The sequence below is a fragment of the Typopeltis vanoorti genome, chromosome 10, assembly GCF_054136105.1.
Source record: "Typopeltis vanoorti isolate ZY-2024b chromosome 10, IOZ_Tvanoo_1.0, whole genome shotgun sequence".
In the NCBI taxonomy this organism is placed as follows: Eukaryota; Metazoa; Arthropoda; class Arachnida; order Uropygi; family Thelyphonidae; genus Typopeltis; species Typopeltis vanoorti.
This window is the reverse complement of record NC_143558.1, coordinates 19,762,896-19,777,576: the sequence shown is the minus strand read 5'-3', so window position 1 is coordinate 19,777,576 and position 14,681 is coordinate 19,762,896. Positions and strand designations below refer to the sequence as shown.

At 35.7% G+C, this 14,681-nt stretch overlaps 1 protein-coding gene across 1 annotated transcript in view; it reads left to right on the top strand.

The window, feature by feature from the left end:
- The window catches only part of LOC150102208 (uncharacterized), a 104,106-nt gene that overhangs the window by 13,252 nt on the left and 76,173 nt on the right, over window positions 1-14,681 (top strand). The gene's annotated exons all lie outside the window — the stretch shown is intronic.

Below are 14,681 nucleotides of genomic sequence, written 5' to 3'. Positions count from 1 at the left end.
GTCTAATGTTATGCATTAAGGGAAAGGCCACTACCCAGACTAGTTTCGACCTTTATTGAGGTCTCTTCAGTGGGAACCAGGCCCAAGCTGAGATACCAGGCAGAAGCATTCACAGGTCATCTCTACCTATAGGAGTTGCCAAATGGTGTGCCACCCTTTTTTTAATAAATTACTCTGGATTTAGAGAAAGATGTTGAAAGTTTATTTTTCACTTGGTTAGAGTATAATAAATTTAGTTTAATCCTTTATCCAAGTGTGAGCAAACAAAGTTTATAGGTAGAGATGACCTGCGAATGCTTCTGCCTGGTATCTCAGCTTGGGCCTGGCTCCCACTGAAGAGACCTCAATAAAGGTCAAAACTAGTCTGGGTAGTGGCCCTTCCCTTAATGCATAACATTAGACATATCCGCAAGGAGATGTTTTGCATTATAGGAGATACTGAGACAGGAGTGTTGGTAGCTTGCTCCACCTTTGCAACGAGTTGCCTTGGTGTTGTACCACCTTACCCCAGTCCTGAAGATACTTTCAGGCGCAAACTTTGTTTGCTCACACTTGGATAAAGGATTAAACTAAATTTATTATACTCTAACCAAGTGAAAAATAAACTTTCAAAAAAAAAAAAAAAAGGAATATAGTCAAGGGGTGTCTAAAAGAAGCAATATTAAACTATATTTTCAAGATCAGGAGAATAAATCAGGTAGCTAGTAATTTTTTATTAATATATATATGATCCACACATGAAAGGCCACCAGACCTATAACATGTTAGTGCTGTGTGTGTGAGCAAGAGGAATAGAAGACAGGAGGAATCTGTTCACAATTTGCTCGAACAGCGAGGGTTGGAATTTGAGGAAGGCAGAGTAGGGGAGACTGTTCTAAAGGACAAAAGATGGAGGAAGTGAAGTTGGTTTGATGAGTTTCAAGATGGGTTGTAAAAGGGTGTTGGTTAGCAGTGGCTATTGTTTTAATGATTTTGGAAGAGAGTGGAGGAATAATATTGGCCAATTCAGTAGAGCACTGTCCATGAAAGTATCTGAAGAAGAGACACAAGGCAGAAACTGAATGCCTGTGAGAGTGGAATTGAAGTGGGTATATGAGAGATAGGGATCATTAATTAGCTGAAGTACCCTCTTCTGGATAGAATTGAGCAATCTTAGAGAGGATTTTGGTGCTCCACCCCAAATATGGGAGTAATATTCCATGGCTGGGTGGATTTCAGCTTTGTAGCAGAGTTAGCAGCTGTGAAGGTGTTAAGTAGTGTCTTGTGCGAAAAAGTACACCCAGTTTTTTGGTGTCTGCAGAAGCCATAGTTGAAATGTGGTGGTGCCAGGAAAGATCAGAGGTGTAGGTCAGTCCAAGCAGAGAAAAAAAAAAAAAAAAAAGAAGATAATAATAATAATGTGGTAGAGAGAGTATATCAGGAATCAAAAATGAAGATATTAGAAGGAACTTGACATTGTTAGCATTCACGAATGCTAACAATGTCAGCATTCACGAATCTGTGAACAGATCTAATTTACGGTGGTATGGTTATTTAAATGAATGGAAGAGGAAGGGTTAGTTTAAAAAAGGTTTTAAGAAGTTTAAACAAAAAATGATGTTTGATGCCAAGATGGCAGGAAAAAGACCAGAGGAAGACTGAGATCTAGATAGATTGATTTAGTCTTCCTCAGGGTCTAGTATATTTAGTATATTGTATTATATACTAGACCCAGTATATTTAGTATATCAATATACTAAATCAATATACTGATTTAGTATATTGATTTAGATTAATATAGCTCCTCTGACATAATATAGTCAGAGAGGCTATATTATGATGAAATACTAGATATGATATGACAATATTGGAGTGCTGACACGTGGTAGATTAATTTGGAGGAAAATTGTTAATAGGAGATTAGTAATAATGTAAGCTTAATCATGCAGTACTGTCATAGTATCCTATACTTCCATTGAGAGTACATATCAAGAAGTTGATGATGATCAGCAAGTTCATGAGTAGTACAAGCAAGAAGGGTAACTAGCATGGTAAGGAAAGCAAAAATCAGATTGTTGCTGATTTTGGATAGTTGCTGAACAGGCTAAAGGAAATCCCAAAGAGTTTTTATTCAATATGTGACAAGTAAAAAGAAGAATAACTATAAAAGGATAACTTGAATGAGAAAATGATGTGGGAATAGAGTTGTATGATAGAATATGGCAGAATCTTGAAGCAAAATGCAGCAATGATCAGATGAGATATCAGCCTGCATATTACAAGAATGTGTAAAGGAATTTGGCTAGGTTATTTTATGTAAATCTTAGAAAGGAGGCTAGCGTAGGACACGGGCATCGAATCATAGATCATTAATTATCACAGGAGCTTTGGTAAATGCATTGGCAAAATTGGTCAAAGACAGGATTCAGGAATGGGTAATTGTATTCAGATAAGAATGCAATACTCTGTAGGGGGAAGCATAGCTTTGGTAGGTCATTCTATAGTAATTTATGAACTTTATAAAATATTGATAGCTAAGTTCATAAAGGGAATGACTACAAGATGATACTGCTGGGTAGCATATGGAACTGTTACACAAATTGGAGCAAATGAGGATGGATATGTGGGTGACTGATGGATAGATACTAGAGTATATAGTATAGCAGAATCCAATGAAAACATTGAATTGAAACATTACAACCTTCGTATTACATTGATGGAACTATATGCCTGGTAACTAGGTATTTTAAGGTGCTTGTAGTTAGGGAATTGAAGTTCAGAGGACATATTGCAGAAGTGACCAAAGTAGCTCATAGGATTTATTTGATTATTGAAGAGTACACTAACAGTAAAGATGAGGAAGTTATTCTTCATCATCATCCAGAATTGGGTTTCTTGCGAATGAGGGAACAAGTGAACAAGATCCATAGGTTTGAGTGGACATGATCCAGAGATGGTGAGTGGACATGATCCAGAGATGGTGAGTGGTCTGTGGAATGTTCCTTGTGGGGATAAATTGTTTGTGGATTGCAGAAGTTGGTTACTAAGCAGAAAGGATGGAATGTTACAGAAACCTTCAAGTTACTAAAAGCATTTTATGGGATTGATGCAGAGGAAATGTTTCAGTACTTGGCTTGAGTTACAGAACCCTAGAAATTAAGATATGATTAGTAAAGGCCTCGGGACTAGATTTTTTTTCTTTGAACAGTGATGAATGAACAAATAGCAGCAATCCAAGTTGAATTGGATTGCCAGTTCATGTTGGTTATCTGATTATCAACCCATTCCATGTTGTGAATGCATTTAGAGAGGGGTATAATAAGTACTGTGTGGATATTCTGGTTCTTCTGCAACAATATTAATAAACTGTTGGTTCATTAATGTTTGCGGGGTCAGCCTAGTGGTTACGTGCTTCTCAACCATATGCCTGGGGAAGAAGTGTCCTAGGTTCGATTCCTGTTGGTGACGTGAGGAGCTGATGGATCTTCCTCAGCCATAGCCAAGTTAGCCGGTCTTGAGCGTGGACAGCAGGGTTTTTTCCCCAGTTTATCCTGGGGTTTTTTCCTCCTGCAAAGCAGGCAAACCAGCCCCATGCTTCGACGGACGTGGGATTGAACGAACACATGCTTCGACGGACATGGGATACCACCGGGAATAAGGAGCAACCAACCTATTCCATGGGATTATCAGTTATTACGGAAGCTTATGCGGTAAAATGTGTAGGCCTGCGCGAAAGCGTAACATACAATGATGATGGTTCGTTAATGTGAATGCATATCTTTAGTAAGTGCTTTCAATGACGTGTGCAATTTCATTAGTCCTCTTTTGGCTACAGTGTTGAACCAGTTGAACTGCAGTGAGGTTGAACTTAATATTATTTCATTATTGATATCACCTATGATGGATATATTTTAAGTATTAGGAAAGGAGATGCATAAGCCATGAAATGTTTGTGATATTGTTCATCTGTTTGTTTTATGGTTGTTTTATTTTTTTTCTCCTTCTTATGGCATAAAAGATTTTGTAAATCTATAGTGCATTTATACTATGGTATCAATGTACTAAGGAATTTTTTTTATTTATTTTTATAGAATTTAGAAACCCTGCTCCAGAGACCAAACATAGAACTTTTTCAAGTCACTTTAAGCCTCCAGTAAACAGGGAGGTGGCCTCACACTGGACGACGAAATTCATCTCCCTTCTAAAAACAACCACAAACATCCTTGGCCATGGTGGGATTCAAACCCACAGCCTGTTTCAAGAGTGGTTGAGAGAATGAGATAATATCTTGGAAAATGTAATCCATTTTGAAAGGAAGGTGTTTAAATCTGTTTGATTTAAAATCATTGATGGAAAAAAAATGCTTACATGCTATTTATCAAATTATAAAACTAGTTGATAATCCCGATTGTAATATTTAATAATAATAAGCCAATCCCTTTTATTCCCTTACAGGGAGTAGGCGAAGCCTTTAAATCCTGTCTAGCTTTTGGAGACTGAGTGGGCAGTTCAATCTCCACTGGTAACCAATCAGAGATATCTGACTTCATTTTAAAAATTTATGGAATTTACAACCATGTTAAAAAAACTTTTTATTATCCCGACGTTTCGATCTTCACATCAAGATCATCATCTGGAGCATACATCGATATACATGACAAACATGCTAAAACATGGTATGAACGAAAATTTAAGGAAGAATGTGAGATTATTATCAACCACCCCAATCTGAACAATAATGATGGTCTAAAAATCCCAAACATATGGAAGGTATATATTCGACCCACGGAATGTTCCTCACTAAGAACAACTATAAACAGAACTATAGAAAATCCAGTATCTTAAAAGCAAAAATAAGAATTGTAATACTAAAAATAGGACATCATTGTTTCTGAAAGAATGTTTATTCCTGTCATCGTAAATAGAATTTAGCTTGATGTATTTTTTTTTTTTTTCACTAGAGGTCATGCCAGTAGAATAATGGGTGATCAAATCATTGTTTCTTTAGCTTACAGTTAATAATGTAACTCAGCTTGTCTTGTATATTGATGTGTGCTCCAAATGATGATCTTGATGTGAAGATCGAAACGTCGGGATAATAAAAAAGTTTTTTTAACACAGTTGTAAATTCCATAAATTTTTAAAATGAATGCTGATCACCGTGTAACTCTAAAAGGAAAGAGATATCTGACCTGTGTCTATCACTAATTATAGGCAGCCACTGATGAAGAGACTGGCAAGCAAGTGCTTATTTATTTACATTTTGTAAATGTGCTAAAACAGGGCAGCAAGAAATCAAGTTTTGTTTTCCACTTGCAAACTTGTTGGGATCTTGGGAACATTTTATTTTATAGTGGATAATTTACTGTAGTGAACTTCCTTTAGAAAGTATTCTGGCTTGAAGGCTTTGATTGGAACTCAGTAGTTTTATAATGAATGAGTTCATTATAATAGTAGTTGCTGTGGCGAGAGTTGACCATAGTACCATCACTGGACAAAACTGCCCCTTAAACATTACTTTGGATATTGCCATTGAGGTTTACATGCAATAATAAATAAACTTAAACTGCTTAAGATTTTTATTATTCTAAAGTGTTTCTATGACATCCTCTTCCCATTTAAGGGGGAAAAAAAAGATACTGAAGATGATTATTATCAGCATGAACGAGGAAGCAAAAATTCCCTTAACATGTAACTAATTCATACAAGCATGTTAAATGATTAAACATACATATGTTTAATTATTTAACTATTTCATACAGGCAGAAGCATGCTCAAGATGTGATGTCCTTAATATCTAGGTAAGACAGAAAAAAATGGTCAATTTAAAAAAAAATAAAGCCTAGGTTACCCAATGATTTAAAACAAGGCCATCAAGTTGAATGCGACAGGTTTGGTAAACCCTATGTCTTTATTATATCATTGGGAATGTGTACTACCTCAGCATAATATTCCAACATGTTAATCATTGGTGCACATCCTCTTTTTAGAGAAAACTGTTTGCTTTTCTTTATTGTATTTGCAATTGGGAATCTCTAAAAAGAGATTCCCATTGAGATAAAACATATTTCAAATTCACAGGCTTTGTGCATATTTTACTCAATTGTTAAGTAAGGATTTTTATCCACAAATCAGAAGTTAAAGGTATTGTAGACTGTCATTATTTAGAGAGCAGCACTTGTATGGTTAACTGTCTGTGCATTTTATTATTAGAAACTTCAGTTTCTCATCTCATCTTCCTTATACCCTCTTTTACCTTGCGGTGTCGAGGGTCCATTGATCATCGGACCTCACTCCGTTTACAGGATAAGGTGGTCAGCCTTATGCCCTGGTGTATCCTATGGCCTGTAATGTTGAGTTCTCAAGGCCAGTTTACCCTGCTGTCCACGCCCAAGACTGGCTAACTTGGCTATGGCTGAGGAAGATCCTTCAGCTCCTCACGTCACCGACTGGAATCGAACCTGAGACACTCCTTCCCCAGGCATATGGTTGCAAAGCGCATAGCCACTAGGCTAACCGCGCAGACTAACTTCAGTTTCAGTAGTACAAATTTCTGTTAGCATTTTATTTTTAAGCAGTAAGGCCCATAAGTATGACTGAATTTATGCAGTAAGCTAGACTCCAAAAAGCTATTTAAACTTATGATTTACTCACTAGGATGGTGCTCTTAAAAGCTATAGTAATTTAAATCTAGCCATGCTTATAAGGTCCAAGCTAGCAAATAATCTTTATTTTTCATTTGATTGGAAAATATTTTTATGTAGCTTAACTAATATTGAAAAAATGTCTTAAGTGGTTACAATCACTCTATAGACATAAACACAAAATACTTCTGATCAAATAATATCTAGCATTTCGTGTGTTATTTTGGTATAGCATTCACACCCATGAAAGTTGGATAATCTATAGTACATTAATAATAATGTAGGTGTATATATGGTTAGTGATCCAGGAAACTCTAGGCCAAATATTATCTTTTCATGCTTTATATTTCCAGTAAGCAGGATGGCAATCTCATTGCAGTATCAAAAATCATCTACCACCTGAAATGGTTTCTTACTTTCTATTGAATGTAAATAAGTTATAATTTATTTATTTTTTTATTAACAGAGAAATATTTCAACTGTTCATTTCCTGACTGACAACTTTTTTCCATTTGATTGAAACTAATGTTTCATCCTTTATCCAAGTTTAAGCAAACAAAGATTTTCGCATGAAGTAACTTTATGACTAGGCTTTTTGTATATAAGGGTCAATGACTTCACATCAATTGCCTTAGTATCCCATAATGCAAGACACATAGTACTGTCTGGACATGAGAGAGAGGCGGAATCGTGAAAGAGTAGGTTGCACTCCTCAGTCTTAGCAAAGAACTAGAAGACTCAACTCCTGTCTGAGCAGGCTGCAGGTTTTTTGCATTTATCCTACAGAGTCTGTTTTGGATAGGTTTTTTTTTTTATTTTATTTTTATTTTTAAACAGATGTTGCAGGCTGTAGGTGTAAGTTGAGTGCATAGATGAGGGATTTGAGCTATTTCAGATTTCCTGAATTTTTCTCTTGGATTTTTTCAGTGCATTTGCTTCATGAACCAGGGTGTGGCTAGTGGTCAACATTATTATTATTATGTGACACCTCCAAGGAGTCGAAAGACTCATCGAGGGAGGGCACCTACTCTACAACTCTTTGTCTCCCCCAACTACAGCGAACCGCAACTACCATCATCATGTACACCGATGCCATCTACTTCCGCCACTACCACCTAGTACTTTCACAGATAATCACTAACATCCATACCCACGGCAGGATTCGAACCTGCAGCCTCTTGGCTGGAGAGCTGATACGCTAACTACTCGGTCAACCAGGCCATCAGTTTTGTTGGTGTGGAGTGGGGGAATGAAGGCTCTTGTTCCAGCAGAACTTATTTCAAGATATTCAGTTGGAGCAACTTGTTAAACTGGGAAAGCATAATCAAACAATGGAAAAGAGGCAAAGAAATCCCTGGAAGTCATTCTAAAGTTTTGGAACCATTGAGTGCCATAGGACATGAGGCTGAAATTGGCTGGAAGAAGATCGATCTGTAGAAAAGAAGACATGGAGTTATATGATCAGAGTTGCTAAGAAGGAGAGTTAACATCATGCAGATCCGTTAGCTGTCAGGATACTGAGGTGGAACTAGATTGAAAGGATAGAACTGAATCAATTAGATGTATTAAAGTTTTGCAAGTACTAGATTTGAATAAGCAGCAAGATTGGATGGGATATCCACATGTGTTGAAGGAATATGTGCAAGAGAATTATGGGGTGGGGGGGGACTGAAAAGTTCTGATAAATGCCTAGAACAAAAATGATATTAAAGCAACTGATATAACCACAAGAAAGAACATAACCCCTATGTTTCATCAAATTGTAATAATTTGTTCTTTTTCTTTTAGGATATATAAGAAGACATAAAATTAATTACTGTGTTTTTCACCTTATAAGATACATTGTATTGTATTGGCTGCATCACATTTTTCATGTTAAATTTTAGTGGAAAAATATTCTCTGCAGTATAAGACACCCAAATTATAATCAAATTTTTCATGTAAATATTAATTTTTTTATTTTAAGGTTTAATTTATGTATTATCCATTTAGTAGATAAAAAATCAACTATTCTTAAAAAAATCAAATCATTAAAAAATCTAACATACAATAATATATATTTATATATATAAAATAATATAAACAAAATAATTTTTATAAATTTCATTAATCTTCTTTTCAAATCTTTATTCATCTTCACTCTCAAAATTTTCTGAACTTGATTCTTCATCAGAAACCAAGGCATCTCTATCTTGAAATAATAAGTCATCCTCCATACCATCAAGAGAATTACTAATGCCACACTTTTGAAAAGATTTTATAATAATTTTGGATTTCACTTCATTCCATGAACTCTTGACTCATTCGCACACCTGTGAAATTGTGGCCTTCTTTCTCCTACCTGTAGAAGTTTTCTCAAAATTTGAAGATTGCATCCATTTGATCCATTTTTCCCTCATAAATCCTTTAAATGGCTTGTTTATTGATATAATATAAAGGTTGAACCATGAAGGTGAGTTTTCCCAGGATTACGGCTATTTTTATGTTAACTTTGTGAAGTTCATTCTTAACAGCTTCGGTTTTATGGCATCTAAACTGATCCCATACTAACAAAGTAGGTTTCTGATGTAAGCTGTCAGGACATCCGGACCACACTGTTGTGTCGAGAAAATGTAATGAGTCATCCGCTTTTTCCGACCCAACATAAGGTTACCTCAGAAGGAGTGGATAAGGACATACTCATGCCTCCAAATAGAAATTGTGTCCATTAATGACCCAAGAACATGTATATATTAAGATTTGTAAATTCCAATCAATAGCCCATAAACTAAATAGAGAATGATTGTAAATTTATTAAGGTAGAAAATCATGTATAAATTCTAAAAGGATGTGTACAAGCTAATAATAGTTTTAGGCAATGTCAAAGGCAGTTCGTGTATCCAATACGGTATCCAATCGGCAGCTGCCGTACATATGACAAAACAGCGCCCTCACCACCGAGTGAGGGCGCTGTTTTGTAGTATATAGGTTGCGGCGGGGATTTGAATCGTCCTCTTTTTCTTCTCATTTCGTTGGTACCTGGTTTCCTGTGTGGAAGGCTGCATAGTTGTGAATAGCTTGCTGCCATGCGTAGCGAGAGTCTTCCCTTGCTATGTGTGCTACGTGGAACAAAACTGCAGCTATAATGCGTCCAGATTCCCAAAGAGAAAGGGCCACTGATGATTTAACGTCAGTGTATAATTCAGTGTAAGAGTGTTTCGTGTGGAACAAAGGAATGGTGAAGCTGCCATTAAAGAAAGTACAGTGAGGAGATCCGAATATCCAGATAAAGCAAGAACGGTAAGCAGAAATCTTTTCATATTAATATCGGAGTAACCGTGGAGTAAGGAGAACTGATCTCTAAGAACACAGCCCATTTCCGTGAAGTGTTACAAGAACTGTCTGCATTTTGGACATTTTGTCTATATCTAAGAAAAGGCATCTTAGGCTTGAGCCGAGTAGGAGACCGAGGCTACGAACTGTTTGTGTCTAAAGGACAATATTGTTATACTGTTAAAACCTAATTGAATGCTAACTAAAATTTTGGGGGAGGATTAAGTCTAAAATATAAGAAGGAGCATTGCCTCAAGAAATCTATGTCAGAGTTATAGAATTGACTTGTATATATGTGTAATTTGCATGTGTGATAGTAAATAGGTAATTTAGTATAAGTTGTCAAAGTCTGAGGATAGTTATATATAGAAGTGAAGGATTTGTGTTAATATAAAGGATTACAGTGTAGAAATTTTGGATGTGTTAAATTAAGAAAGGAAGGGAACCCGGACTCTATTTTAATTAAAGGTTTAACTAACATGTATCTTTATGTTTGTGCTAAAATAAATGTATTTCTCTATGTGTAATCAAATGAGTTTGTCATGCTTTCTGTGGATTGAATTACTGCTTGGAAAATTACGAACCATGTATAAAGGGGGAATCTATTAGTAACATAAGAAACGGGATCACGACTGCATACTTCATGATCCCTGTATTTTCTTTCAGAGTGATCTTGGATAGTGTATCAGAATTAGTTGCCAGCTGGCGCAGTCATTAAATAATACAAATTTGTCGGCAAATGAATTAACTGATAATAAGTAAAATACTAAAATTAATAATAACTAAAATTAAGACAAAAGATATAAAGCACAAAGACAAAGATATGACAAAAACACACACAAGAATCATAACAACACTTTCTTTATCCATAACTTCATCCCTTCCTCATCCATCCATCCTTTTGGACGATTATGAATGTAAACTCCTTTGGGAAATTAAAAAAGGTGGCAATTTTATTCATCTGCACAACATGACAAAACAACAGTATAGTGGGTTTTTTGTGACCAGAAGTTTTAACAATAATATTTTTTTTAACCTCTGGAGTCAATAGTCTTGTTTGAGGGCACATCAAAAGTCAGATGCACTTCATCCATATTAGTTATCTGTGAAAGTTCAAAATTGACTTGTTTTCTAGCATATGTGATGAATCTGTGAAACTCAATTTTATTTTCAAATTCGTCTGGCATTTTTTGTGATATTTTCATTTATGCAAGCATGCATAAATCATTTCTCTTCGTGAATCTAAAGCATTATGATGGTGACCCTGTAAAATTGATGATGTTTCTTTCTGTTGCCAATAATTTTGCTCGTTGAATAATCATTTTTATAGATACGCAGCAATCCAATTCTCTTTGATCCATTATTCAAGTTTTTAATTCATTTTCAATTTCTAGCCATTTTGCCGGTTTTCTGCAGAGATTGTTTTTTAGAATTTGCTTCTATTAACGCTGCTCTAGTTTCCTCCAAGTTCGTACCATTTTTTTCTGTAGGTGGAGGCTCAAAGTGCTGCCCTATTACCATTCTTTTTTGCATACTCAATCACACTATGCTTATATGCTTAAACGCAATGATATAGCTATGCCTGTGCTTCATAGGATCACATGGGTTATAAAAAAAAATGTAAATATAATGTATTGATTACTAATTTAAATATGTGACTATTAATGACTGTAATTATTTAAACTGATCATGCATTACTGACAAACGATGGCACACCATAACTGCACATACATAAAGACACATCATGTATAAGACTCACTAAAATGCACCAGTTTATAAGACATATTCTGCTTATATGAAGCATCATAATTTTCAGATAAATTTTAGGTACAAAAAACAGTGTCTTATAAGCCAAAAAATATGGTAAATTTTGTTCTAGGTAGTGGTACCATTTATTAGATTGTACAACTTGAGCCTCAACACAAGCATACTTAATTGGAAGGAAACAACATAATTCCATTCTACAAGTTTTGGAGCTAAGGGAGGGGCTACCAATTATAGAGTAATCATCATCTCTGACATGGTCATCATGGTGTTAGAGAGGCTAATTAAGACCCACATGTAATGGTGGGTAGGTAAAACCGTAATCCTCTGCAGAAGGCAGCATGGCTTGTTCAAGATAGGTCTTGTTTAGCACTTTGCTCACATTTTATAATAGGACTTCAGAGTTGGATAAGAGGAATGGATATACCATGATACTTTTAGATTTTGCTGAGACATTTGACAGGATTCCACATGTGAAGTTGTTATACAAACTCAGAGAGATTTGTGCATAAAATAGGCTTTTGGCATGGTTAAGGAGACTGGCTGGCTGACAGGTATCAGAGAGAAATGTATGGAAGTGGTGTGTGTGTAAGAGGAGGGTGACAGTGAAGGTACCACATTTTTTTGTTCTTGGACTGTTGTTGTTGTTTAACTTGTGTATTAACAATATTGACATTGATCTGGATAGCAATATACAATTCCAATTCACATTTAGCATTAAACATTTACTATTTAGAACTTTTGCAGGCCTACCTCAAACTGATTCTATATGCAGATGATAATTAATATTATTATTACATGACACCTCCAGGGAGTCCTTGAGCGAAGTAGAGGGCGCACTACTCTACTTCACTAAATACATCTCATCTTCTCCACTACTACTTAATTCTCTAACTACGATACTTCTACCATCAACGGCATCTATCACTCATCATCACCAACAATAGTATTGTTTGTCTGTAAACTGCATGTGTTCTAAAGGCTGATTTGTCTGTACGCAGGATGAAAAACCCGAGTTTCCTGGAGAAAAAACTCTGCTACTACTACTGTATGAGATCGGCTAACTCACGTTCAACTGAAAAAGCCCATATAAGGATTCCCCTCGTCACGACGAAAATCGAACCCAGGTCTTTTCCAGTTGAAGGGCACAATGTTCCACTATTCTTCCAGGCGGCTAGTGATGAATAATGAATATCAATTCAATGTTGCTAATTGCATGGTTATGAATTTTGGATTTAGGCCATTGCAAACAGAGTATTTTATTAATGGTATTTTGTTACAAGTGGTCAACAAAGCTAGAGTCTTGGGGTGATGCTAGACAAAGTTCACTAGCTACATTGCTATGATGATGAAGTCATCACATCAGATAAATGCAATTTTGTAGAAAATTGTAGGAGAAAGAAAGTTATTTTTCCCCTGTACAAGGTTTTAATAAAACTGCATCTTGACTGCTGTACTCAGATATGACCACCTTGGTTCACAGTAGAAGATCCAGCAGTGAGTAATCAAGTGACATTTGGGCATATGAGAATAGTCAAAAGGAATATGATTTTTAGAGGTTGATTAATAGATAGAAGAGACATAACAGAAACATAAGTTTTTTTTTTTTTCTAAGGAAATCTTGCAGTATAGACACCAGCAGGGGATTTTACAGCTTATCCCTGGAACATCCTTACTCCGTTGGCAAGGATAAATCTCTGGAAATTGAGTGAGGATGTTGTTAGAGATTATTAGGATCTAGGTTCTTCTCATGGAATGTGGTGCCTGTTGAATTGGGGATATCAGTGGAATGTTCAGTGCATCTTCATCAAATGTTTTCAAAGAGATATGATAGATATTTAGGCATTGTATGATCTTTAAGATGCCCTCCCTCACTGAGTTTTCCACTCCTATATCAGATAATAATAATCCACATCATGTTTGGAGGGGAGAACTGATTAAAAAAAAGGTTCAGGGAAGTTATCATCTGTTATTCTGTTTGGTAGATGAGCAATTTTTGCTAGATCATCACAGATAGAAAATAATTTAGCTTCCCTTCCAGCTTGATCTGTGATGTTAGAAAAGATATTCTAATGTTGATAATTCTAGTTGAATTATCAACATTTAAGTCTTCAGGGAAAAGAGCTCTAGTTTGGTAATTAGATTGTGGGAAATCTAATTTTTGATCCCTTTCAGAAATAGTCAGAGAGGTAAGTATGGTCATTAGGAGAGCAGTTGAAAACAAAAAATTGAAGCAAGTAAATCTTGAGACAGAGCAGATCATAAAGATTTCAAGATTTAATTTTTTAGATCTTATAAATGTACATTTTCATCCTTCTTATGGAAGAATTATGCAGAATGCAATGGATAGTTAAGGTGATCTGTAGGTGTAAAGGATGCTAGTTGAGTTTCAATAAGAAAAAACAAACAGATCAGGTCTAGATATATATGCAAGTCATGATGTGCATCATTATTGTTTATATCGAGGCCCCAGATGCTGTTGAAGTGAATATCCATGAATTTTTTTTTTTTTTTGTACATAATTCCGCTATGATTTTTATGGAGGAATTTTTAACTGCAGTGCCACTATTATTTTTTATATTTCATAGTTGGTGATTATAGAAACTTGCAGAGCAAGGACATACTTAAGAGTGAAAAACATGATGTGAATCCTATAAAGAGTCCCCAAGCTCTAGTCTATGCATGTGTTCTAACAGTGCATACTGCTATATTTGGATTCCTAAATTTAGGCATGATTTGACCAAGTAAGCAGCAGCAGGATTATTTTTCAACTGGTTGGGAAGCCTCCTGATGCATTACCTCAGTTTCATTCCTATGTACTATCTAGCAGCCATCCTGCAGAACTACTTTACTGCTGTTTTGGAATAGAGGTGGGATAGCTTTCTTGTTAATTATGATAATGGTTGGGTAAGATCTCTTCCCTCCCACATATACAGCACCTTTCAAGGTACTGTGTGTGTGTGGGGGGGGATATCCTCATTT